This window comes from Oncorhynchus mykiss, chromosome 5, assembly GCF_013265735.2.
Source record: "Oncorhynchus mykiss isolate Arlee chromosome 5, USDA_OmykA_1.1, whole genome shotgun sequence".
Taxonomy (NCBI): Eukaryota; Metazoa; Chordata; class Actinopteri; order Salmoniformes; family Salmonidae; genus Oncorhynchus; species Oncorhynchus mykiss.
In genome coordinates this window covers 75,495,122-75,522,029 of record NC_048569.1, presented here as the reverse complement: position 1 = coordinate 75,522,029, position 26,908 = coordinate 75,495,122, and the positions used below count along the sequence as shown (strand labels likewise).

At 42.8% G+C, this 26,908-nt stretch overlaps 1 protein-coding gene across 2 annotated transcripts in view; it reads left to right on the top strand.

Moving 5' to 3' along the window:
• The window catches only part of LOC110524577 (carboxyl-terminal PDZ ligand of neuronal nitric oxide synthase protein), a 166,915-nt gene that overhangs the window by 6,521 nt on the left and 133,486 nt on the right, over nt 1-26,908 (top strand). The window contains exon 3 of one of the 2 annotated variants that reach the window (XM_036978425.1): nt 13,376-13,433. The exons of the other annotated variant lie outside the window; for it this stretch is intronic. The gene's annotated coding sequence lies outside the window, so the exon portion shown is untranslated. The remainder of the gene's footprint in view (nt 1-13,375; nt 13,434-26,908) is intronic. 2 annotated transcript variants of the gene reach the window in all.

Here is a 26,908-nt window from a genome sequence, read left to right as displayed (position 1 = left end):
ATAGTAATGTTGCCTATGATATATTTACATACAGTACCATTCAAAAGTTTGGACACCTGCACGCTTGGCATTCTCTCAACCAGCTTCATGAGGTAGTCACCTGGAATGCATTTCAATTAACAGGTGTGCCTTGTTAAAAGTTAATTTGTGGAATTTCTTTCCTTCTTAATGCGTTTGAGCCAATCGGTTGTGTTGTGTCAAGGTAAGGGTTGTATACAGAACATAGCTCTATTTGGTAAAAGACAAAGTCTGTATGGACAGCTCAAATAAGCAAAGAGAAATGACAGTCCATTACTTTAAGACATGAAGGTTACTTAATCCAGAAAATGTATAGAACTTTTAAAGTTTCTTCAATTGCAGCCGCAAAAACCATCAAGCACTATGATGAAACTGGCTCTCATGAGGAACGCCACAGGAAAGAACGACCCAGAGTTACCTCTGCTGCAGAGGATAAGTTCATTAGAGTGACCAGCCTCAGAAATTGCAGTCCAATAAATGCTTCACAGAGTTCAATTGACAGACACATCTCAACATCAACTGTTCAGAGGAGACTGCCTGAATATGGCCTTCGTGGTTGAATTGCTGCAAAGAAACCACTACTAAAGGACACCAATAAGAAGACACTCGCTTGGGCCAAGAAACACGAGCAATGGACATTAGACCAGTGGAAGTCTGTCCTTTGGTTTGATGAGTCCAAATTAGAGATTTTGTATTCCAACCGCTGTGTCTTTGTGAGACGCAGGGTAGGTGAACGGATGACCTCTGCATGTGTGGTTCCCGCCGTAAAGCATGGAGGAGGAGTTGTGATGTGTGAGGGTGCTTTGCTGGTGACACTGACATGTATAGTTTTGAGTAATCCGCAAAGTAGCCACCCTTTGCCTTGATGACAGCTTTGCACACTCTTGGCATTCTCTCAACCAGTTTCATGAAGTAGTTACCTAGAGTGAATTTCAATTTACAGGTGTGATTTTTTTAAAAGCACATTTTGAGGAATTTCTTTCCTCAATGCTTTTGAGATAATCAGTTGTGTTGTGACAAGGTAAGAAGGGTATACAGACGATAGCCCTATTTGGTAAAAAAAACAAGTCCATATTATAACAAGAACAGCTCAAATAAGCAGACGCCTCAGATGTCCTCAACTGGCGGCTTCATTAAATAGTACCCGCAAAACACCAGTCTCAACGTCAACAGTGAAGAGGCGACTCCGGGATGCTGGCCTTCTAGGCCTCTGTCCAGTGTCTGTGTTCTTAGCCCATCTTAATCCCTTTTTTTATTGGCCAGTATGAGATATTACTTTTTCTTTGCAACTCTGCCTAGATGGCCAGCATCCCGGAGTCGCCGCTTCACTGTTGACGTTTCTCAAACTAGACACTCTAATGTACTTGTCCTCTTGCTCAGTTGTGCACCGGGGCCTCCCACTCCTCTTTCTATTCTGGTTAGAGTCAGTTTGCGCTGTTCTGTGAAGGGAGTAGTACACAGCGTTGTACGAGATCTTCAGTTTCTTGGCAATTTCTCACATGGAATAGCCTTCATGTCTCAGAACAAGAGTAGACTGACGAGTTTCAGAAGAAAGGTCTTTGTTTCTGAACATTTTGAGCCTGTAATTGAACCCACAAATGCTGATGCTCCAGATACTCAACTAGTTTAAAGAAGGCCAGTTTTATTGCTTCTTATATCAGTACAACAGTTTTCAACTCTAACATAATTGCGAAAGGTTTTTCTAATGATAAATTAGCCTTTTAAAGTGATACATTTGGATTAGCTAACACAATGTGCAATTGGAACAAAGGAGTGATGGTTGCTGATAATGGGCCTCTGTACGCCTATGTAGATATTCCATAAAAAAATCGGCCGTTTCCAGCTACAATAGTCATTTACAACATTAACAATGTCTACACTGTATTTGTGATCAATGTGATGTTATTGTAATGGACAAAAAAGGAGCTTTTCTTTCAAAAACAAGGACATTTCTAAGTGACCCCAAACTTTTGAATGGTAGTGTACATGTAGGAAGAGTTATTAAAGTGACTGCATAGATAATAACAGAGAGTAGCAGCAATGTAAAAGAGAGGGGGAAGGGCAATGCAAATAGTCTGGGTAGCCATTTTATTATTTACCTGTGTTTGTTTGATTGACAGTAATGAGATGGGACTCAGGCGATGGTCTAAATAATCAACCCTTGCTCCATTAATGTTCTGTCCTGTTCTCTGAGGCAGGGATGCTGCTTTTGCTGAGTGTTAAAGTCTTAATGTGATGCTACTGCTGCTCTGTGAAGCTATAGCAAGCCCTTACGAGACTATGACACCCCAGAAGGGGCAGACGGAGCGGTCTTCTGGTCAGGCTCCGTAGACGAGCACATCGCGCACCGCTCCCGAGCATACTACTCGTCAATGTCCAGTTTCTTGACAACAAGGTAGACGAAATCGGTGCAAGGGTAGTCTTCCAGAGAGACATCAGAGATTGTAACGTTCTTTGTTTCACGGAAACATGGCTCACTCGAGACACGCTATCGGAGTCGGTAGAGCCAGCTGGTTTCTTCACGCATCGCGCCGACAGAAACAAGCATCTTTCTGGTAAGAAGAAGGGCGGGGAGGTTTGCCTTATGATTAACGAGACGTGGTGTGAACATAACAACATACAGGAACTCAAGTCCTTCTGTTCATCTGACTTAAAATTCCTCACAATCAAATGCCGACCACATTATCTACCTAGAGAATTCTCTTCAATTATAATCACTGCCGTATATATCCCCCCCCCCCCCCCCAAGCAGTCACATTGATGGCCCTGAACAAACTTTATTTGACTCTTATGTAAACTGGAAACCACATATCCCGAGACTGCATTTATTGTAGCTGGGGATTTTAACAAGGCTAATCTGAAAATAAGGCTCCCTAAATTCTATCAGCATATCGATTGTGCAACCAGGGCTGGCAAAACCCTAGATCATTGTTATTCTACCTTCCGCAACGCTTATAAGGCCCTCCCCCACCCTCCTTTCGGAAAAGCTGACCACGACTCCATTTTGTTTATGCCAGCCTATAGACAGACACTAAAACAGGAAGCAACCGCGCTTAGGTCTGTTCAATGCTGGTCCGACCAATCGGATTCCATGCGTCAAGATTGCTTCGATCACGTGGACTGGGATATGTTCCGCATTGCGGCGAACAACAACATTGATGAATACGCTGATTCGGTGAGCAGGTTTATTAGCAAGTGCATCGACGATGTCGTACCCACAGCGTCTATTAAAACATTCCCAAACCAGAAACTGTGGATTGATGGCAGAATTCGTGCAAAACTGAAAGCGTGAACAACTGCTTTTAATCAGGACAAGGTGACCGGAAACATGACCGAATACAAACAGTGTAGCTATTCCCTCCGCAAAGCAATCAAACAAGCTAAGCTTCAGTATAGAGACAAAGAAGTGTCGCTATTCAACGGCTAAGACACAAGAGGTATGTGGCAGGATCTACAGTCAATCGCGGACTATAACAGGAAAACCAGCCCCGTCGCGGACCAGGATGTCTTGCTCCCAGACAGACTAAACCACTTCTTTGCTCGCTTTGAGGACAATACAGTGCCACTGACATGGCCCGCTACCAAAACCTGCGGGCTCTCCTTCACTGCAGCCGATGTGAGCAAAACATTTAAATGTGTCAACCCTCGCAAGGCTGCAGGCCCAGACGGCATCCCCAGCCACATCCTCAGAGCATGCACAGACCAGCTGGCTGTGTTTACAGACATATTCAATCAATCCTTATCCCAGTCTGCTGTCCCCACATGCTTCAAGAGGTTCACCATTGTTTCTGTTCCCAAGAAAGCTAAGGTAACTGAGCTAAATGACTACCGCCCCGTAGCACTCACTTCCGTCATCATGAAGTGCTTTGAGAGACTAGTCAAGGACCATATCATCTCCACTCTACCTGATACCCTAGACCCACTCCAATTTGCTTACTGCCCCAATAGGTCCACAGACAACGCAATCGCAATCACACTGCACACTGCCCTAACCCATCTGGATGAGAGTATTACCTATGTGAGAATGCTCTTCATCGACTACAGCTCAGCATTTAACACCGTAGTACCCTCCAAACTCGTCATCAAGCTCGAGACCCTTTTTCTCGACTCCGCCCTGTGCAGCTGGGTCCTGGACTTCCTGACGGGCCGCCCCCAGGTTGTGAGGGTAGGTAACAACATCTCCACCCCGCTGATCCTCAACACTGGGCCCCCACAAGGGTGCGTTCTGAGACCTCTCCTGTACTCCCTGTTCACCCACGACTGCGTGGCCATGCACTCCTCCAACTCAATCATCAAGTTTGCAGACGACACTACAGTGGTAGCCTTGATTACCAACAACGACTAGACGGCCTACAGTGAGGAGGTGAGGGCCATCGGAGTGTGGTGTCAGGAAAATAACCTCACACTCAACGTCAACAAAACAAAGGAGATTATCGTGGACTTCAGGAAACAGCAGAGGGAGCACCCCCCCTTACCACATCGACGGGACAGTAGTGGAGAGGGTAGAAAGTTTTAAGTTCCTCGGCGTACACATCACGGACAAACTGAAATGGTCCAACCACACAGACAGCAGCAGTTGCGCCTCTTCAACCTCAGGAGGCTGAAGAAATTTGTCTTGTCACCAAAAGCACTCACAAACTTTTACAGATGCATAAACGAGAGCATCCTGTCGGGCTGTATCACCGCCTGGTACGGCAACAACCGTAAGGCTCTCCAGAGGGTAGTGAGGTCTGCACAACGCATTCCCGGAGGCAAACTACCTGCCCTCCACGACACCTACACCACCCGATGTCGCAGGAAGGCCAAAAAGATCATCAAGGACAACAACCACCCGAGCCACTGCCTGTTCACCCCGCTATCAGCCAGAAGGCGAGGTCAGTACAGGTGCATCAAAGCAGGGACCGAGACACTTAAAAACAGCTTCTATCTCAAGGTCATCAGACTGTTAAACAGCCATCACTCTCATTGAATGGCTGTTGCCAACATGCCGACTCAACTCCAGCCATTTTAATAATGGAAATATTGATGCAATAAATGTATTACTAGCAACTTTAAACAATACCACTTCATATAATGTTTACATACCCTACTTTACTCATCTCATATGTATATGCTGTACTCTATACCATCTACTGCATCTTGCCATCTTGCTGTAATGTATCACTTGCCACTTTAAACAATGCCACGTTTATATGTTTACATACCCTACATTACTCATCTCATATGTATATACTGTACTCTATACCGTCTACTGAATCTTGCCATCTTGATGTAATTTATCACTAGCCACTTTAAACAATGCCACTTTTTATAATGTTTACATACCCTACATTACTCATCTCATATGTATATACTGTACTCTATACCATCCACTGCATCTTGCCTATGCCGTTCTATACCATCACTCATTCATATATTTTTTATGTACATATTCTTATTCATTCCTTTACACTTGTGTGTATAAGGTAATTGTTGTGAAATTGTTAGGTTAGATTACTCGGTGGATATTACTGCATTGTCGGAACTAGAAGCACAAGCATTTCGCTACACTCTCATTAACATCTGCTAACCATGTGTATGTGACAAATACATTTTGATTTGATTTGCATCAGGGATCTACAATGTATCCGAAAAATGTTCAACCCCTTGACTTTTCCACATTTTGTTACTTTACAGCCTTATTCTAAAATGGTTTAAATTATTTTGGTCCCCTCATCAATCTACACACAATACCCCATAATGACAAATCGAAAACAGTTTTTTTATTGCAAATGTATTAAAAATAAAAAAACAGAAATACCTTATTTACATAAGTTTTCAGACCCTTTGCTATGACACTCGAAATTGAGCTCAGGCGTCTCATCCTTGAGACGTTTCTCCAACTGGATTGGAGTCCACCTGTGGTAAATTCAGTTGATTGGACATGATTTAGAAAGGAACACATCTGTCTATTTAACCTCCCACAGTTGACAGTCCTGTCAGCGCAAAAACCAAGCCGTGACTGGCTTCCCTGCAGGGAGACTGCGTTGGCTGACAGTAGCTGTGTATCTGTGGAGGCTCCTCAGAAGAGGAAGGGGAGGGCATTCTACTCAGTGAATTTTATAAAAATCTAAATAGTGAAACATTAAAAAAGTTATCCTTTTTAGATAAAACTATACTAAATATATTCACATCACCAAATAACTGATTAAAACACACTGTTTTGCAATGGTCTACATAAACCTCAACAGCACATTCTTGGGTAGCACCATGGTGTAGCTGGAGGACAGCTATGTTCTGTCTTCTCTAGGTACATTGACTTCAATACAAAACCTAGGAGGCTCATGGTTCTCACTCCCTTCCATAGACTTACACAGTAACTATGATGACTTCCGGTGGACATCCTCCAACCTATCATAGAACAATGCTGTAAGTAAATCATTTGCCACGGAAATAAAGCACTCCACACTTCATCGTCGTTAACAGTTGGGAAAAATGGCAGAGAGTGAAACAGGGAAGTGACTGCAGTGAAGGCCAATTGTGCGTCGCCCCACAGACCTCCCGGTCGCGGCCAGTTACGACAGAGGCTGGGCGCGAACCCAGAATCTCTGGTGGCACAGCTGGTGCTGCAGTACAGCACCCTTAACCACTGCGCCACTCGGGAGGCCGTATGGCAATACTTTGAGTTGGTGATGAAATGCAAACTTTGCAAGGTAGAATTGAGCTACAGTGGGTGCAATGCTGAAAGGGAGGCACCGTGAGCCCCAAACCGTTGCAGGCAGCAGTGCGATAAGGACGGAGTGAGAAAATTACAGCACTGATTACAGAAATTATTGCAGTTGATATGCAGCTTCAATACCCTAATGGCATATCTAGAACCAGACTACAAGATGCTATGTCATAAAACCGTGACGGCCCCGATGGAAAAATTGTACAATGATTCAACGCCACCATATGTGGCGTTAACAACAGATTGTTGGACGTCTATGAACACGCTGTCATACATCACTGCAATGAGCCATCACATTGATGAGAAGTGGGACATGAAGTCCCATGTGCTGACAACTGAGAACATGGAGGAGAGGCACACATAAGAGAACCTAAAACAATATTAATAAGATCATTGCTGAGTGGGTGGGGAACAGGAGTACGGTGAGCAGCGTCTGGAAGGTAGCCAGGACTGTGGTAGATTGAACTGCATTACAGTTCAATCTAGCGGTCATACGAAGGATCATATCTGAATTGAGAATTCACGTCATTTTATGATCTTTTTTGTACTTTTAAACAGTAAAAAAATGACTGTTTAAACATGAAGAAAAATGTAACATGTGTCACATCCCTATTACTAGTGTGTTAATTATAGTAGCTCCTGTAAAATTTTAATTAAATGCAGAGTCTCAAATAGTCGCCTGACCCTTTTAATATTTTATTTTTTAAATTTTAAATTTACATTTTTAAATTTCACCTTTATTTAACCAAGTAGGCTAGTTGAGAACAAGTTCTCATTTGCAACTGCGACCTGGCCAAGATAAAGCATAGCAATTCGACAAATACAACAACACAGAGTTACACATGGAATAAACAAAACGTCTATATACACCGAGTGCAAATGAGTTAAGGTTAAGGGAGTTAAGGCAATAAATAGGCCCTAGTGGCAAAGTAATTACAATATAGCAATTAAACACTGGAATGGTAGATGTGCAGAAGATGAATGTGCAAGTAGAGATACTGGGGTGCAAAGGAGCAAGATAAATAAATAAATACTGTATGGGGAGGAGGTAGGTAGATATATGGGCTGTTACAGATGGGCTATGTACAGGTGTAGTGATCTGTGAGCTGCTCTGACAGCTGGTGCGTAAAGCTAGTGAGTGAGATATGAGTCTCCAGCTTCAGAGATTTTTGCAGTTCGTTCCAGTCATTGGCATCAGAGAACCTAAAGGAAAGACAACCAAAGGAGGAATTGGCTTTGGGGGTGACCAGTGAGATATACCAGCTGGAGTGCGTGCTACGAGTGGGTGCTGCTATGGTGACCAGTGAGCTAAATCGGGGCTTTACCTAGCAGAGACTTGTAGATAACCTGTAGCCAGTGGGTTTGGCGAGGAGTATGAAGCGAGGGCCAACCAACGAGAGCGTACAGGTCGCAATGGTGGGTAGTGTATGGGGCTTTGGTGACAAAACGGATGGCACTGTGATAGACTGCATCCAGTTTGTTGAGTAGAGTGTTGGAGGCTATTTTACAGATGACATCGTCGAAGTCGAGGATCGGTAGGATGGTGAGTTTTACAAGGGTATGTTTGACAGCATGAGTGAAGGATGCTTTGTTGTGATATAGGAAGCCAAATCTAGATTTAATTTTGGATTGGAGATGCTTAATGTGAGTCTGGAAGGAGAGTTTACAGTCTAACCAGACACCTAGGTATTTGTAGTGGTCCACGTATTCTAAGTCAGAGCCGTCCAGAGTAGTGATGCTGGACGGGCGAGCAGGTGCGGGCAGTGATCGGTTGAATAGCATGCATTTAGTTTTACTTGCGTTTAAGAGCAGTTGGAGGCCACGGAAGGAGAGTTGTATGGCATTGAAGCTCGTCTGGAGGTTAGCTAACACAGTGTCCAAAGAGGGGCCAGAAGTATACAGAATGGTGTCGTCTGCGTAGAGGTGTACCAGAGAATCACCGGCAGCAAGAGCAACATCATTGATGTTTACAGAGAAGAGAGTCGGCCCGAGGATTGAACCCTGTGGCAACCCCATAGAGACTGCCAGAGGCAGGCCCTCCGATTTGAAACACTGAACTTTATCAGAGGAGTAGTTGGTAAACCAGGCGAGGCAATCATTTGAGAAACCAAGGCTGTCGAGTCTGCCAATAAGAATGTGGTGATTGACAGAGTCGAAAGCCTTGGCCAGGTCAATGAATACTTCTGCACAGTAATGTCTCTTATCGATGGCTGTTATGATGTCGTTTAGGACCTTGAGCGTGGCTGAGGTGCACCCATGACCAGCTCTGAAACCAGATTGCATAGCTTTTAAGGTATGGTGGGATTCGAAATGGTAGGTAATCTGTTTGTTAACTTGGCTTTCGAGGACCTTAGAAAGACAGGGTAGGATATATATAAGTCTGTAGCAGTTTGGGTCTAGAGTATCACCCCCTCTGAAGAGGGGGATGACCGCGGCAGCTTTCCAATCTTTGGGAATCTCAGACGATACGAAAGAGAGGTTGAACAGGCTAGTAATAGGGGTTGCAACAATTTCGGCAGATCATTTTAGAAATAGAGGGTCCAGATTGTCTAGCCCAGCTGATTTGTAGGGGTCCTGATTTTGCAGCTCTTTCAGAACATCAGCTATCTGGATTTGGGTAAAGGAGAAATGGTGGGGGCTTTGGCAGTTTGCTGCAGAGGGTGCCGGGCAGTTGACCGGGGTAGGGGCAGTCAGGTGGAAAGCATGGCCAGCCGTAGAGAAATGCTTATTGAAATTCTCAATTATAGTGGATTTATCGGTGGTGACAGTGTTTCCTAGCCTCAGAGCAGTGGGCAGCTGGGAGGAGGTGCTCTTATTCTCCATGGACTTTACAGTGTCCCAGAACTTTTTTGAGTTAGTACTACAGGATGCCAATTTATGTTTGAACAAGCTAGCCTTAGCTAGCCGGGCAATGGCACACATTCAGCAAATAAAGGCCTGTTTCAAATAAACAGCGGGTCTAAATGAACTGTTTACGACCTGTGCACCTACGTTACAAACTTTAATTTGGGTCATGAAGGGTTTAGGGCAAATTGAAGTATCATGTAGTAGCCTAAACCTATTCATGTTACATTGAGCTGGGTGAATGGAATATGAATGACAGTCATCCAATATGGTGTAATCAATAATAAGGCCATGTTCATAAAAAATGATCGTCCTCCCTAATCTTAAACGGCACCGACCACCAGTACTGTGTATGAATAGCTCAGTAGCTTTACTGGAAACTTTCATCAGTGTGGCTAAACTGTTGGGCCTTAGGGAGTATTGCTGTGGGGATGAGTGATCGCTAGCTAGCCTAGTGTTGTACCAGACACTTAACTCACACAGAGGGGCTGTGGGGCTATACAGTCATTGGTGTAGAGCAATTAGATATGCAAAAGGCTCAGCTGAGGGTTCCTCTCCCATCTGTTCTCTCTGGACAGTCTTTCTGTCAGTGGGCATGCTGTGCCTGCCCTCTCTCTATTCTCCCCAAAGAGCCTCTCACACACCGAGTTTGTGTGTATGTGTGTGTGTGTGTGTGTGTACTCTCACTATCGGCAGCAGCAATGTGTCCTCAGCAGCACTGGCCCAGAGTGTGGAAACAGAGCCAAGACATAGTCGGACCCCTGCACTTGTTTCCCAGAGAGACTGACAGCTCTAAATCAAACCAGACCCCCTCCCCCCTCCAAACCTTCCTCCTACACTCTCTTTTTCTCTCTTAATCTCTTTCGCTTCCTCAGCATTTCTCCCTGACAGTCTCCCTCTCTCTATCTCTTTCCCTCCGTCCCTCCTCCATTGAGCGAGTAATTCCCTCCCCACCCCCCACCCCACCCCTCATCAGGAGGGAAACTTAAGCTGGGCGATATGGCCTAAAAAATCATAAAATGTTTTATGTTTTCTCTAAATAAGCTTTGTTGTACAATTGATGGTGAAATACACTGCATTTCAGTGTCAGCATAGTCAACAGTCAGCATAAGCTAATGAATCAATGATCTGGCTTTCAAGTCTGTCTATGAAAATACCCTTTTTGTTCCAAATGTAACCAGAACCATACATAATGCACATTCACTAATAATGACTAACTTCTTCTAGCTGTCATTATCGAAAACACATAAACAATATCTAAAGCACAAGCCCACTTGCTAGTGAGTAGCCAGCTAATCTTTATAGGAATCCTTATATTTCAAGTTTAGCCTTATTCGATCTATTTGCTAGCTAACAAGGCAAAACAGTAGAATTGCTATAAACACACCCTTCTTTATGTCTCCAACTGTTTGAACAACATGTTAGCCTGCCCACTTTGTTCAGATGTTGAGATCAAGACACCTTCCTTATTTCTCAGAATGAGAACGAGTTGCCCATTCCTTATATAATTGTGTTTTATTCTTATTGCACATTTATAAAACACAGACTAGCTAGCATAATAGTATTTGGCTAAATGCTACTAGTGTGACGTGGTACCGCAATGCTGCATGCAACAAACTGAGCAAGAATTTTCCCAGAATCAATGTTTATCAATTGATACTCCCATTTTAGGGGTGTTTGCTCTGTGCACAATTTGAGCAGTTGAGCCATAAAGGGTTTCATTAGAAAGGTTAACTTCTCCTCTATTACAGTAAATGAATGGCTCATTTTGTTTCGTTGTTCATATGACTGATTCTGTTGGACCAGTGATCAAACGCAAATAGCGAGTGGCTTCACTCTCGCCAAAATCTGTCCAAAATAAAGCCAATGCATTTCAATAGGCTTATTTTGGACTTAAGCTTGTCGCCTGTCTTCCCGCCTTTGGGACAACAACTCCCATTGTTAGGGCAGAGACATGATCATCTCGTCATTATATGCAGTGCATTCGGAAAGTATTCAGACCCCCCTTGACTTATTCCATATTTTGTTACATTACAGCCTTATTCTAAAATGGATGAAATTGTTTTTTTCCTCAGCAATCTACACACAATACCCCATAATGACAAAGCATTTTTGCAAATTTATAATTTTTTTTAAATGGAAATATCACGTTAACATAAGTATTCAGACCCTTTACTCAGTACTTTGTTGAAGCACATTTGGCAGTGATTACAGCCTTGAGTCTTCTTGGGTATAACGCTACAAGTTTGGCACACCTGTATTTGGGGGGGGGTTTCTCCCATTCTTCTCTGCAGATTGTCTCAAGCTCTGTCAGGCTGGATGGGGAGAGTCGCTGCAAAGCTATTTTCAGGTCTCTCCAGAGATGTTCGATCAGGTTCAAGTCTGGATTCTGGCTGTGCCACTCAAGGACATTCCCGAAGCGACTCCTGGGTTGTCTTGGCTGTGTGCTTAGTGGCGTTGTCCTGTTGGAAGGTGAACCTTCGCCACAATTTTAGGTCCTGAGCAGGTTTTCATCAAGGATTTCTCTGTACTTTGCTCCTTTCATCTTTTCCTTGATCCTGACTAGTCTCCCAGTCCCTGCTGCTGAAAAACATAACCACAGCATGATGCTGCCACCACCGTGCTTCACCGTAGGAATGGTGCAAGGTTTCCTCCAGGCGTGACACTTGGCATTCAGGCCAAAGAGTTCAATCTTGTTTTCATCAGACCAGAGAATCTTGTTTCTCATGGTCTGAGAGTCCTTTAGGTTCCCTTTGGCAAACTCCAAGCGGGCTGTCATGTGCGTTTTACTGAGGAGTGGCTTCCATCTGGCCACTCTAGCATAAAGGCCTGGTTGGTGGAGTGCTGGAGAGATGGTTGTCCTTCTGGAAGGTTCTCCCATCTCCTACAGAGGAACTCTGGAGCTCATTCAGAGTGACCATCGGGTTCTTGGCCACCTCCCTGACCAAGGCCCTTCTCCTCCGATTGCTCAGTTTGGCCGGGCGGCCAGCTCTAGGAAGAGTCTTGGTGGTTTCAAACTTCTTCCATTTAAGAATTATGGAGGCCACTGTGTTCTTGGGGACCTTCAATGCTGCAGGACATTTTTGGTACCCTTCCCCAGATCTGTGCCTCGACACAATCCTGTCTCGGAGCTCTGAGGACAATTCCATCGACCTCATGGCTTGTTTTTTGCTCAGACATGCACTGTCAACTGTGAGACCTTATATAGATAGATGTGTGCCAATCAATGTCCAATCAATTGAATTTACCGCAGGTGGACTCCAATCAAGTTGTAGAAACATCTCAAGGATGATCAATGGAAACAGGATGCGCCTGAGCAAAATGTTGAGTCTCATAGCAAAGGGTTTGAATACTTATCTAAATAAGGTATTTCAGGTTTAAAGTTTTTTTTAATGAATTTGCAAAAACGTCTAACCCCCTGTTTTCGCTTTGTCATTTTGAGGTATTTTGTGTAGATTGATGAGGGCAAAAATGATTTTATCAATTTTAGAATAAGGCTGTAATGTAACAAATTGAGGAAAAAGGGAAAGGGGTCTGAGTACTTTTCCAAATACACTGTACATATCTGTGGTATAAATGGGAAGGAGCGTAGGAGACTAGACCAAAAAGACAACATGAACAAGCAGCTTATAAAAACGTTTTAAAAACCACGTTAATCAAAATAGGCATTGTAATGAATCTAATTAATTCAACATATTGCCCAGCCCTAAGTTTAAACTTTTTCTGATTCACTGTTTATCTTAGAAGCAGGCTGCCTTTTGTCAGGTTCTACAGTAACTAATGGAGATGCCTCTCTGATTTCAGACTGCTTTTTAGATTAGCCAAACCCGTAGTGATCCGCTGCTCCAGGAGCCACAGAGAGGTTAGTAATGCACTGTATCCAAATAATTACTCAATAAAAAGGTACAAATGTTCTGTTTTGAGAAACAGATGCCTCACAAGTCCTCAACTGGCAGCTTCATTAAATAGTACCCGCAAAACACCAGTCTCAACGTCAACAGTGAAGAGGCGACTCCGGGATGCTGGCCATCTAGGCATAGTTGCAAAGAAAAATTAATATCTCAGACTGGCCAATAAAAAGGAAATATTAAGATGGGCAAAATAACGCAGACAAAGGACAGAGGAACTCTGCCTAGAGTGCCAGCATCCCGGAGTCACCTCTTCAACAGTTTTCAGCTGTGCTATCATAATTGCAAAAGGGTTTTCTAATGATCAATTAGCCTTTTAAAATGAATGACTTGGATTAGCTAACACAAGGTACCATTGGGACACAGGAGGGATGGTTGCTGATAATGGGCCTCTGTACTCCTATGTAGATATTCCATTAAAAATCAGCCATTTCCAGCTACAATTGTCATTTACAACATTTACAATGTCTACACTGTATTTTGATGTTATTTTAATGGACAAAAAAATAGATTTTCTTTCAAGAACTGGGCATTTCTAAGTGACCCCAAACTTTTGAATGGTAGTGTATATATATTTCCTACTGCTTGACAAAAAAGAATATTGGTCGACCAACAGCCTATCAACCATACAATCGACCAGCTGACTAAATGGGTTGAGCCATAGCTTCCATCCATCCATCCCTCCACACACACACACACACACACACACACACACACACACACACACACACACACACACACACACACACACAGTCTTGCGCAGCTAACCTTGTGGGGACATACAATTCAGTCCCATTCAAAATCCTATTTTGCTTAACCCCTAACCCTAATACGTACCCTTTCCCTAATCCTAACCTTATGCCTAACCGTAACACTAATTCTAACCTTAACCCTAAAACCCCCTAGAAATAGCATTTGAACTTGTGGGGACCAACGAAATGTCCCCAGTTGGTCCAATTTTTGTTTGTTTACTATTCTTGAGGGAGCTTCTGGTCCCCACAAGTATAGTTACACATGTCCACACACACACACACACACACACACACACACACACACACACACACACACACACACACACACACACACACACACACACACACACACACACACACACACAGCCTTGGAGCCCAGCGACACTCTTAATCTTGTCACAGGGCCCAGATGCTGCAGGCATCCTTACACCTCTGATCGTATTTCATTTAGTTATGTAGAAAAGGTGGTTACTTTATTGGAGAGGGAATGGCTTTCTCCCCAGCAAAATGTCAGTTGAGAAATCCCCCTGACTGTACCTTTCATCCTGGCTGCTAGGCTCTGAGAATGAATGGAGGCACATTGAACTGGCTGCCCTACACAGGCTTGCACATACACGTACACACACACTCACACACACAGCAACACCATGGACATCTCAAGGGGAGGTCTGGAGAGCTGTGATCTACTATGCTGATTTAACACTGGTGAATTACTGTCATAGTCCTGTACCAATAGCCTCCTCCAGAGAGAGAGAGAGGGAGAGCTGCGTATCTATTCTCAGTGGGTCAGTGTTTTATCCCAGAATGGATGGCTTACATTAACACACTCACAGTCATGCACACACACACACACACAAGGGATAATGTTAATATAGTCATGTCCATCTCTCCCCCTGACCTTGGCTCTCCTCTCATCTGTCAACTCCTGTTCGGCTGCATCTCAACACTTCTAATGGCTCTTCCTCTCCTCCTCTCCTTTCCATCATTTGCACTAATGTTCAACACGTACTTTCAGCTATCCAGGGTTAATAGTCTCATACTCCCTAAGTGACAGCATGTTCCTTTTATTCAGCAGCTGACCCCACACTACTGATATACTACTTCCACAGCCTCAGTGCCCCTACTTTCTCTTGGTCTTTATATTTATTCACCTCTCAGTCCCTCCCTCACTCACTATCCCTCCTTCTCTCCCCGTCTCTGTAAGTGGTGGAGCAGGACCCAGGGCCAGACTTTTACTTACTGTCGTTTTTCACCCTGACTGACAGGTCATCTATTGTGCCGTGTGTCAAAAAAAAGAAATGATCCAGCTACACATGGCTGATTGTCTCACATTTACCGAGAGGCGGGAGCAGGCCTCATTTGTTCTAGTTTAGCTGAGTCAATTTGCATAGAGCCTATTCATCACCTGGGTCCTACCTCAGCTCTCTCTCGCTTGCTCGCTATCTCCCCCTCTCTCACACATACACCTCTCTCCCCTCCCCTCTCTCTCTCTCCCTTTCTCTTTCCCCTCTCCTCTCTCAGCTCAACACCCCTTCTCCATCTCTCTCTCTCGCTCTCTCACATATACACACTCACCTCTCCCCCATCTCTCTCTCTCCTCTCTCTCGGGTCGCTGCAGGTGTTTCTACATGATTGACGTTCAGAGTGGAGTCAGGGCGACTTGGCAGAGAGTGAGGCAGTGAGAGGCCTTCTGTCAGGTTGATGCTTGACTGCCAGATCTGCATTATAAAAACATTGAGAACTCTCAGAGTGTACGTCCACTTCCAGCTGATTTATAGACTGGTCTTTTCAAGTCCCAATCATCTGTGTTGTCAACAGAACTGTGTGGAGCTGACACTGCAGCTGGGATGATGCTGATGCATTTGATCCATAACTAGCAGAGCACCCAACACGCTCTTTGGGTTTTTCTTATATGCAAATGTCCTAAGTAGAGGTCAGTCGCGGAGCAGTGGAGTTATAGGAGATGTAAAACAGATCTGAGCAGCCAGCCATGCAGGCCAGGCCAGTCACAAACGATGCCACTATGTCTAACTCAGACGGCAGAGCATTTTAATTCCAGGAAATTATGTTTTGCCTCGTATTGGACACACAAATAGCTGAATATCAATTTCTTTAATGTGGTGATTGGACATATGTAATTAACTGATCCCGTTCTGTGTTTACAGCCTCTATATATTGCTCTCTGTTGGGCACCAGTTATTAGCCCACATTATGGTCTGAGAGGGATGTAATAGCCATAATAGCAGGCTTAGGCAGGAAAGCACAGCACAGATTTTCTATTTCCCGATGTATAGGCTAATGAACAACAGTGTAAAACATAACCATGTTCAATGATTTCATTAAAGCACCCCAATAAACAGTCTCTAAAATAGTTATTAAAAAACTTAGACTTAAGACAGAGGCAACTATGTCTCCCTGTGGAAATGTTCTTCCATAAAGGATTCATATTGACCCAGTTTTTGGGATAAATAACATGTTTTTCTTCACCAGGTGATGTATCTTTACTTTCATAAACAGGTTTACAACGTAATTGGCATGTATGAACCAAGCATGTTTGCAGGCTGTCAGACTCAGCTCACAGGAAGGGTCATTCATTCATAACATTTGAAGTCAGTGGAGTAGGCCTGACTTATCTTTTTAAGTTTAAACACTAAAACATTTGACTGTGTACATGCTGGCATGTGTAGGCCTCTGTATCATTACATGGCAGTTATTGTGTGGAAATGGGGCCGCCTGCTAGCAGCATTAAACACCAGTCCTCACAGTACATATTCTAACACATGATCAATCAGAAGGCCGTGGAATAGGGGCTGTGTGTGTGTGTGTGTGTGTGTGTGTGTGTCTTTTTACATCTTCCTCTGATCTGCTTTGATTGTGTTTAGGACAGTTTTTGATTGGCTTGTCGTGTACGGGAGAGAAAGTAATGGGGCTTGATCAAGGCTCTACAAGACACCACTGAAACTTTCATGGAGGGATAGAAACAAAATGAGGAAACCACAGAAACACAAACAACGGAATAACAGCTGTTTCAAACCCTGTTCCTTCAGCCTAACATGCTGACCAGACCGAACACGCGTGCTCAGGCATTGCAAAATAAATGTACACATACATGTTATTCAATCATTGCACCCACACTGCTCGCGCGCGTCAGCGAGAGTCTGCATAGCCAATTGCTAAAATAGAACTTGGTTCTATTTGTGACGCTGGTTTTTAGAAGCACATACCCATGTGGGTGATTGAAAGATGAACTGAGGTCCACACTCCAGTCGGTTGTGGTAATGCATCTTTAAGTTGGTTGCCAACCGCCATATATAGTCCACATTTTTTGTTATTTTTATTTCACCTTTATTTAACCAGCTAGGCCAGTTGAGTACAAGTTCTCATTTACAACTGTGACCTGGCCAAGATAAAGCAAAGCAGTGTGCCAAAAACAACAACACAGAGTTACACATAAACAAACGTACAGTCAATAACACAATAGCAAAATCTATTTATAGTGTGTGCGAATGTAGAAGAGTAGGGAGGTAAGGCAATAAATATACTATAGAGGTGAAATAATTATAATTGAGTGATAGACGTGCAGATGATGATGTGCAAGTAGAGATACTGGGGTGCAAAAGAGCAAGAAGATAAATAACAATATGGGGATGAGGTAGTTGGGTGTGCTATTTACAGATTGCCTGTGTACAGGCACAGTGATCGGTAAGCTGCTCTGACAGCTGAGGAAGATATAAGTCTCCAGCTTCAGTGATTTTTGCAATTCGTTCCAGTCATTGGCAGCAGAGAACTGGAAGGAAAGGCGGCCAAAGAAGTGTTGGCTTTGGGGATGACCAGTGAAATATACAGTGCCTTGCGAAAGTATTCGGCCCCCTTGAACTTTGCGACCTTTTGCCACATTTCAGGCTTCAAACATAAAGATATAAAACTGTATTTTTTTGTGAAGAATCAACAAGAAGTGGGACACAATCATGAAGTGGAACGACATTTATTGGATATTTCAAACTTTTTTAACATATCAAAAACTGAAAAAGTGGGCGTGCAAAATTATTCAGCCCCCTTAAGTTAATACTTTGTAGTGCCACCTTTTGCTGCGATTACAGCTGTAAGTCGCTTGGGGTATGTCTCTATCAGTTTTGCACATCGAGAGACTGAATTTTTTCCCCATTCCTCCTTGCAAAACAGCTCGAGCTCAGTGAGGTTGGATGGAGAGCATTTGTGAACAGCAGTTTTCAGTTCTTTCCACAGATTCTCGATTGGATTCAGGTCTGGACTTTGACTTGGCCATTCTAACACCTGGATATGTTTATTTTTGAACCATTCCATTGTAGATTTTGCTTTATGTTTTGGATCATTGTCTTGTTGGAAGACAAATCTCTGTCCTAGTCTCAGGTCTTTTGCAGACTCCATCAGGTTTTCTTCCAGAATGGTCCTGTATTTGGATCCATCCATCTTCCCATCAATTTTAACCATCTTCCCTGTCCCTGCTGAAGAAAAGCAGGCCCAAACCATGATGCTGCCACCACCATGTTTGACAGTGGAGATGGTGTGTTCAGGGTGATGAGCTGTGTTGTTTTTATGCCAAACATCACGTTTTGCATTGTTGCCAAAAAGTTCAATTTTGGTTTCATCTGACCAGAGCACCTTCTTCCACATGTTTGGTGTGTCTCCTAGGTGGCTTGTGGCAAACTTTAAACAACACTTTTTATGGATATCTTTAAGAAATGTTTTTCTTCTTGCCACTCTTCCATAAAGGCCAGATTTGTGCAATATACGACTGATTGTTGTCCTATGGACAGAGTCTCCCACCTCAGCTGTAGATCTCTGCAGTTCATCCAGAGTGATCATGGGCCTCTTGGCTGCATCTCTGATCAGTCTTCTCCTTGTATAAGCTGAAAGTTTAGAGGGACGGCCAGGTCTTGGTAGATTTGCAGTGGTCTGATACTCCTTCCATTTCAATATTATCGCTTGCACAGTGCTCCTTGGGATGTTTAAAGCTTGGGAAATCTTTTTGTATCCAAATCCGGCTTTAAACTTCTTCACAGCAGTATCTCGGACCTGCCTGGTGTGTTCCTTGTTCTTCATGATGCTCTCTGCGCTTTTAACGGACCTCTGAGACTATCACAGTGCAGGTGCATTTATACGGAGACTTGATTACACACAGGTGGATTGTATTTATCATCATTAGTCATTTAGGTCAACATTGGATCATTCAGAGATCCTCACTGAACTTCTGGAGAGAGTTTGCTGCACTGAAAGTAAAGGTGCTGAATAATTTTGCATGCCCAATTTTTCAGTTTTTGATTTTGTTAAAAAAGTTTGAAATATTCAATAAATGTCGTTCCACTTCATGATTGTGTCCCACTTGTTGTTGATTCTTCACAAAAAAATACAGTTTTATATCTTTATGTTTGAAGCCTGAAATGTGGCAAAAGGTTGCAAAGTTCAAGGGGGCCGAATACTTTCGCAAGGCACTGTACCTGCTGGAGGGCGTGCTACGGGTGAGTGTTGCTATGGTGACCAGTGAGCTGAGATAAGGCGTGGCTTTGCCTAGCAAAGACTTATAGATGACCTGGAGCCAGTGGGTTTGTCGACGAATATGTAGCGAGGGCCAGACAATGAGAGCATACAGGTCGCAGTGGGGGGCAGCATATGAGGCTTTGGTGACAAAACGGATGGCACTGGGATAGACTGCATTCAGTTTGCTGAGTAGAGTGTTGGAAGCTATTTTGTAAATGACATCGCCAAAGTCAAGGATCGGTAGGATAGTCAGTTTTACGAGGGTATGTTTGGTAGCATGAGTGAAGGAGGCTTTGTTTTGAAATAGGAAGCCAATTCTAGATGTAATTTTGGATTAGAGATGGTTAATGTGAGTCTGGAAGGAGAGTTTACAGTCTAACCAGATACCTAGGTATTTGTAGTTGTCGACATATTCTAAATCATAACCGTCCAGAGTAGTGATGCTTGTCGGGCGGGCGTTTGTGGGCAGCAAGAGGTTGAAGAGCATGCATTTATTTTTACTACCATTTAAAAGCAGTTGGAGGCCACGGAATTAATGTTGTATGGCATTGAAGCTTGTTTGGAGGTTTGTTAATCGGAATGGCCGATTGATTAGTGCCGATTTCAAGTTTTCATAACGATCGGAAATCGGTATTTTTGGGCGCCACTTTTTTTTTTTTATTACATAAAAAAAAAAACTTTATTTAACTAGGCAAGTCAGTTAAGAACACAATCTTATTTTCAATGACAACCTAAGAACAGTGGGTTAACTGCCTTGTTCAGGGGCAGAACGACAGATTTTCACATTGTCAGCTTGGGGGATCCAATCTTGCAACCTTACAGTTAACCTGTTAGAGCTCTAGGGGCGCTATTTCATTTTTGGATAAAAAACGTTCCTGTTTTAAGCGCGATATTTTGTCACGAAAAGATGCTCGACTATGCTTATTCTTGACAGTTTTGGAAAGAAAACACTCTGAAGTTTCAGAATCTGCAAAGATTTTGTCTGTAAGTGCCCCAGAACTCTACAGGCGAAACCAAGATGATGCATCACCCAGGAATTAGCAGAATTTCTGAAGCTCTGTTTTCCATTCTCTCCTTATATGGCTGTGATTGCGCAACAAATGAGCCTACACTTTCTGTCGTTCGCCCAAGGTCTTAGCAGCATTGTGACGTATTTGTAGGCATATCATTGGAAGATTGACCATAAGAGACTACATTTTCCAAGTGTCCGCCTGGTGTCCTGCGTCGAATTCGGTGCGCAATTGCCAGCTGCTTCTACTTTACCATTTGATTCAGGGGAGAAAACATGTGTCCAAGAACGATGTATCAATGAAGAGATATGTGAAAAACACCTTGATGATTCATTCTAAACAACGTTTGCCATGTTTTCAGTCGATATTATGGAGTTATTTTGGAAAAAAGTTCGCGTTTTGAGGACTGAATTTTCGGATTTTTTTTGGTAGCCAAATGTGATGTATAAAACGGAGCTATTTCTAATACACAAGGAATCTTTTTGGAAAAACTGAGCATCTGCTATCTAACTGAGAGTATCCTCATTGAAAACATCAGAAGTTCTTCAAAGGTAAATGATTTTATTTGAAGGCTTTTATGTTTTTGTCAATGTTGCGTGCTGGATGCTAACGCTAATGCTAACGCTAAATGCTAACGCGAAATGCTAACGCTAGCTAGCTACTTTTACACAAATGATTGTTTTCCTATGGTTGAGAAGCATATTTTGAAAATCTGAGATGACAGTGTTGTTTACAAAAGGCTAAGCTTGAGAGATGGCATATTTATTTCATTTCATTTGCGATTTTCATAAATAGTTAACGTTGTGTTATGCTAATGAGCTTGCTGATAGATTTACACAATCCTGGATACAGGGGTTTTTTCATAGCTAAACGTGACGCAGAAAACGGAGCGATTTGTCCTAAACAAATAATCTTTCAGGAAAAACTGAACATTTGCTATCTGAGAGTCTCCTCATTGAAAACATCTGAAGTTATTCAAAGGTAAATGATTTTATTTGAATGCTTTTCTGTTTTTTTGTGTAAATGTTGCCAGCTGAATGCTAATGCTAAATGCTACGTTAGCCTACAATACTGTTACACAAATGCTTGTTTTGCAATGGTTGAGAAGCATATTTTGAAAATCTGAGATGACAGTGTTGTTAACAAAAGGCTAAGCTTGAGAGCTAGCATATTTATTTCATTTCATTTGCGATTTTCATGAATAGTTAACGTTGCGTTATGGTAATGAGCTTGAGTCTGTATTCACGATCCCGGATCCGGGATGGGGAGATCAGAAAGGTTAACTAGTCCAACGCTCTAACCACCTGCCTCTCATTGCACTCCACGAGGAGCCTGCCTGTTACGCAAATGCAGTAGAAGCCAAGGTAAGTTGCTAGCTAGCATTAAACTCATCTTATTAAAAACAATAAATCAATCATAATCACTAGTTATAACTACACATTGGTGATGATATTACTTGTTTATCTAGCATGTCCTGTGCTGCACATAATCGATGCAACACTGGGGGATGATTTAACAAAAGCGCATTTGCGTAAAAAAGCACAATCGTTGGACGACTGTACCTAACCATAAACACCAATACCTTTCTTAAAATCAATTCACATAAGTATATATTTTTAAACATGCATATTTAGCTAAAAGAAATCCAGGTTAGCAGGCAATATTAACCAGGTGAAATTGTGTCATTTCTCTTTTGTTCATTGCACGCAGAGTCAGGGTATATGCAACAGTTTGGGCAGCCTGGCTCATTGCAAACTAATTTGCCAGAATTTTACGTAATTATGACTTAACATTGAAGGTTGTGCAATGTAACAAGAATATTTAGACTTAGGGATGCCACCCGTTAGATAAAATACCGAACGGTTCCGTATTTCACTGAAAGAATAAACGTTTTGTTTTTTAAATGATAGTTTCCGGATTCAACCATATTAATGACCAAAGGCTCGTATTTCTGTGTGTTATTATGTTAGAATTAAGTCTATGATTTGATAGAACAGTCTGACTGAGCGATGGTAGGCAGCAGCAGGCATTAATAAGCATTAATGTAAGCATTAATTCAAACAGCACTTTCGTGCGCTTGCCAGCAGCTCTTCATAAGCACAGCGCTGTTTATGACTTCAAGACTATCAGCCTAATGGCTGGTGTAACCGATGTGAAATGGCTAGCTAGTTAGCTGGGTGTGCGCTAATAGCGTTTCAAATGTCACACGCTCTGAGACTTGGAGTAGTTATTCCCCTTGTGGCTTTTGTGGAGCGATGGGTAACGATGCTTCGAGTGTGGCTGTTGTCGATGTGTTCCTGGTTTGAGCCCAGGTAGGGGCGAGGAGAGGGACAGCAGATATACTGTTACACTGGCAATACTATAGTGCTTATAAGAACATCCAATAGTCAAAGGTATATGAAATACAAATGGTATAGAGAGAAATAGTCCTATAAATACTATATTAACTACAACCTAAAACCTCTTACCTTGGAATATTGAAGTCTCATGTTAAAAGGAACCACCAACTTTCATATGTTCTCATGTTCTGAGCAAGGAACTCAAACGTTAATCGGTATCGGTATCAGCGTTGAAAAATCATAATCGGTCGACCTCTAGTGTGAACAGGTGATCAGAAGACAGGTGATTGGGATCTGGAGAGTGAGCTGCGTTCAGGGGATCTATGTGTCTGAGAGTGAGAGCTGGAAGCAGACGTTACAGTACAATGATGGCTATTTGTTCTATTTGTATTTGTTTTGTCTATTTGTTTAAAATGTATCACTTGATGGTTTAATTTCAGAGGCAAAAAATCATGGTATTTTGCAAAATGCTAAATATCCACATAACTCTCTGATAAATAAGTAGTACTCCTAGGTTTGACACAGTCAAATGAAACAAATTATACATTTGTGACATCAATATAAATTATAATTAAATACAGTAATATGAGATATGTAAAACATTTACATTTCACGTTTTAGTCATTTAGCAGATGCTCTTATCCAGAGCGACTTACAGTACGTGCATTCATCTTAAGATAGGGGAGACAACCCCATATCACAGTCAAATATACAGGATACAAACAATCCAGAAGGACAACCATCTCTGCAGCACTCCACCAATCAGGCCTTTATGGTAGAGTGGCCAGACAGATGCCACTCCTCAGTAAAAGGCATATGACAGCCCGCTTGGAGTTTGCCAAAAGGTACCTAAAGGACTCTCGGACCATGAGAAACAAGACACTCTGGTCTGATGAAACCAAGATTAAACTATTTTGCCTGAATAGCAAGGGTCACATCTGGAGGAAACCTGGCACCATCCCTACGGTGAAGCATGGTGGTGGCAGCATCATGCTGTGGGGATGTTTTTCAGCAGCAGGGACTAGGAGACTTGTCAGGATCGAAGGAAAGATGAACAGAGCAAAGTACAGAGAGATCCTTGATAAAAACCTGCTCCAGAGCGCTCAGGACTTCTGACTAGGGCGAAGGTTCACCTTCCAACAGGACAACAACCCTAAGCACATAGCTTAGGGACAAGTCTCTCGGGGCAAGTCTCTGAATGTCCTTGAGTGGCCCAGCCAGAGCTCGGACTTGAACCCGATCAAACATCTCACCTGAAAATAGCTGTGCAGCGACGCTCCCCAACCAACCTGACAGAGCTTGAGAAGATCTGCAGAGAAGAATGAGAGAAACTCCCCAAATACAGGTGTGCCAAGCTTGTAGAGTCATACCCAAGAAGACTTGAGAATGTAATCGCTGCCAAAGGTGCTTCAACAAAGTACTGAGTAAAGGGTCTGAATACTTATGTAAATGTGATATTTCCATTGTTTTTATTTTTTATACTTGCAAAAATGTTTTTAAAAAACAGTTTTTGCTTTGTCATTATGGGGTATTGTGTGTAGATTGATGAGGGGGGGAAACAATGTAATACATTTTAGAATAAGGCTGTAATGTAACAAAATGTGGAAAACATCAAGGGGTCTGAATACTTTCCGAATGCACTGTAGGTATATGGTTTCTTAAACTTTGCAATTAATGGTTTTTGCTTGGCATACATTCTTCCCTACAGTAAGAGAGGAAAACAGTGACACAAAACAATACGTGAGAGATACAGAGCAAGAGAGAGAGAGAGAGAGAGCGAGAGAGAGAGAGAGCGAGAGAGAGAGAGAGAGAGTTAGTTCCCAGAGCCTCGTCATAGCCGGGTCAAACAGGGCTAGCAGCTTGTCTGTATGACATGAATGTCTAGCGGCCGGGAAGGAAGGTCAAGTTTGTTTTATTCACTGCTTTAGCACACTCCGCCAACCCTGATGTCCTAGCCGTGTCTGAATCCTGGCTTAGAAAGGCCACCAAAAATACTGAAATGTCTATCCCCAACTACAACATTTTCCGACAAGATAGAACTGCCAAAGGGGGCGGAGTTGCATTCTACTTTAGAAACAGCCTGCAGAGGTCTGTCATACTATCCAGGTATGTGCCTCAAAAATTTGAGCTGCTACATTTAAAAATCCACCTTTCCAGAAACACGTTTCTTACCTTTGCTGCTTGTTATAGACCCCCCTCAGCCCCCAGCTGTGCCATGGACACCATATGTGAATTGATTGCCCCCCATCTATCTTCAGAGTTCGTACTGTTAGGTCGTCCTACAATCTAAGTTAGATGACCTCAATCTCAGACAAATTATCAAGGAACCTACCAGGTACAACCCTATATCCGTAACCATGGGCACCCTCTTTGATATCATCCTGACCAACTTGCCCTCTAAATACACCTCTGCTGTCTTCAACCAGGATCTCAGCGATCAATTCCTCATTGCCTGCGTCCGTAATGGGTCCACGGTCAAATGACCACCCCTCATCACTGTCAAACACTCCCTAAAACACTTCAGCGAGCAGGCCTTTCTAATCGACCTGCCCCGGGTTTTTAGGGGTAAATAGTTTAATTTGGTTGCTTTTCTTATTTTCGGGAAAATGTTGCCTGCTGCCAGCAGAGCCTAGCATAGCATTATGCCATGATAAACTTACACAAATGCTTGTCTAGCGTTGGCTGTAACGCATATTTAGAAAATCTGAGATGACAGTGTTGTTAACAAAAGGCTAAGCTTGTGTTTGAATATATTTATTTCATTTCATTTGCGATTTTCATGAATAGGAAAAGTTGCGTTATGGTAATGCGCTTGAGGCTATGATTACGCTCCCGGTTACGGGATTGCTAGTCGCAAGAAGTTAAAACCTCTTACAGCTACCCCCCTACTTTTTTCAATTTCCGCCTGAAGACATACCCAAATCTAACTGCCTGTAGCTCTGGCCCAGAACCAAGGATATGCATATTATTGGTTTCATTTGAAAGAAAACACTCTGAAGTTTGTGTAAATGTGAATTGAATGTAGGAGAATATAACACAATAGATCTGGTTTAGATAATACAATGACAAAAAACATACGTTTTTTCATTTTTATTGTTGTATCATGAGCTTTAAAAATGAACAAGGCAAAACAAACATTCAGATAGGATGATGGGGACTATTTCAGTGAAAAACATAAGAGGGCAACAGTACTTTTTCAAAGTTTCAGAATGATAACTTCCAAAATGAGTGTGCTACATGACATGTATCATGATGTCACCCAGGTGTCCCACACAAGTAGCCCAAATGAACCCAAGTGGCCAAATTGGGTGAAGTTATACATTTTGAATGGAATAACTATATACAAAATACCAAAATGATATTCTAACACACCCCCCCCCCAAAAAAAAAAATTGAGAAAAAACATGAAAAGAATATATAAATATACATTTACAAAATAACACTTTCAATATTTGGAAGACCCTCAGTCCTCTACACAATATTGTGCTGCTGCCAGGTGCCATATCAGTCTCTTTCTGCTGTAAAGCAGGGGGTCACCAAGCATGTGGTGCAGGTGATGGGGGACTTCATTTTGCAAAGAACACAGCGACGCCTCCAAGCTGTGCCCTTTTGGCCCTGAGCCACATCCATGCCTGCAGAAATAAATGTGGGCGGATGAACACCACTTGTGGCAGGAGCTGGATGAACCAGCTTCTGTGGGGGATGGACACCTTGGCACTGGGGGCTCCCATTCGGAGTCAGTGTCACTGTGAAAGAAAATGTTCAGTTAGAATAGTTTCACATTTGAGCCCGGCAGACACACGCATCTCGG